General features: G+C 39.7%; 1 non-coding gene across 1 annotated transcript; it reads left to right on the forward strand.

The window, feature by feature from the left end:
• Positions 1 to 1,288: 1,288 nt before the first annotated feature.
• On the forward strand, positions 1,289 to 1,395 carry LOC127202442 (U6 spliceosomal RNA). The gene has a single exon (XR_007832319.1). It is a non-coding gene; the product is annotated as a U6 spliceosomal RNA (small nuclear RNA).
• The last annotated feature ends 352 nt before the right edge of the window (positions 1,396 to 1,747 follow it).

Here is a 1,747-nt window from a genome sequence, read left to right on the forward strand (position 1 = left end):
ACACGGGTCTGTTCTAGGTTCTTTGCATATGTGTTATGTTTGTGTAGCTTGGTGTTCTTGTGGGATTCTTAACAGTGGGACTGGGGTGTCTCTGACTCTTTCGCCTGCTCTTGCTGCTCTTTTCCTCCTACTGAGATGCCTCATCTAGCCTTGATAGGAGGGTCTGTGTCTAGTTTCATTGTAGATTGTTATGCCCAGCTCAGTTGAAATCTCTTTTTCTAAATGGAAACAGAGGAGGAGTGGATCTTGGGGATAAGGGCAGTGGGAGGCAGTGGGAGGAGTGGAGGCAGGAGAAACTGTGGTTGTAATTTGCTGTATGAGAGAAGAATAAAAGAAAGCAAATAAATGAACACCCTCTTAACAATCAAGAATACAAAAAAAAAAAAAAAAAAAAAGTCCTGAACCCAAGTAGTCACAGTGAAGCAAAAGTTCTGTCTACACCTGGAAACAATCCAAATGTTCTTCAGCAGATGAATAGACTGAAGAGTTATGATAGCCCTGAGCAGTCAGCCTGAAAGACTGATCCAGAACCATTCAAAGATTCTCAGCTGTGAAGAATGCTCCTGTGCTTACATAGCATGGCATGACATTTGTCTGTAGCCTATGCATATCCTAGAGCTCATTTTACGTCAGCTCTAGAATATCTTGTGTTATAATATCTAACACAACATAAATGCTATGTGTGTAGTTTTAATATTTTATTGTCCAGGGAAAAATGGCAAGAAAAAGTCTGTCATGTCCAGTAAAGACAACTATTTAAAAAACTTTTTTTGATCTTCAGTTGGTTGACTCTGATACAACACAGTGGATATAAAGAGCCGGTAGACCATTTATATAATAGACTTGTATTCAGCAAGGGACAGAAATAAACTACTCAAACACCCCAAACATTTGACAGGTTTCACAATGAGTGAAGGAAGCTAAATAAGAATGGAAACAATCCAGGTACTATGAATCCATGCAGTAAATGTAGACTATTTGATTCCACTTTTTAAAAAACATTTTTAAAATTTTTATTTTATTAATCTATTCATATGACATCTCAATTGTTATCCCATCCCTTGTATTCTCCCATTCCTCCCTCCCTCCCATTTTCCCCTTACTCCCCTCCCCTATGACTGTGACTGAGGGGGACCTCCTCCCCCTGTATATGCTCATAGGGTATCAAGTCTCTTCTTTGTAGCCTGCTATCCTTCCTCTGAGTGCCACCAGGTCTCCCCATTCAGGGGACGTGGTCAAATATGAGGCACCAGAGTTCGTGTGAAAGTCAGACCCCAAAATGCAAACTGTGCTCACTTCAGGAGCATATACATTAAAATTGGGTCAACACAGAGAGACCTAGCATGGCCTCTGCACAAGCATGTCATGAAGATTAATGGATTGTTCTGGAAGCTTGATAGAGAAATGGCACGTTGATGTCTGTGAACAGAACCCACATCAGTGGCTTTGGGGTCCTTACTGATGATTATCACCCTCTTCTCACTCCCAGAAATGGTTGAAGCCTGATCTACACTCACTCTCCATCTTTTCTTTTTTAATTTAACATCTGTATGTTGTTGACAACAACGACAAGCCAACTTATGCATTATAAGCTTCTAGATGTTTAGGGGCTTTTAATGCATGGGATATTTGTATTATATAGGGTGTGTTCACTATGAACACTCATTGTTAAATCATTGATACTCTTTACTATTGGATGAACATTAAGAACTCTACATGTATTACTTAGTGGAATGAAAGACCAATA

This window comes from Acomys russatus, chromosome 18, assembly GCF_903995435.1.
Source record: "Acomys russatus chromosome 18, mAcoRus1.1, whole genome shotgun sequence".
Lineage (NCBI taxonomy): Eukaryota > Metazoa > Chordata > Mammalia > Rodentia > Muridae > Acomys > Acomys russatus.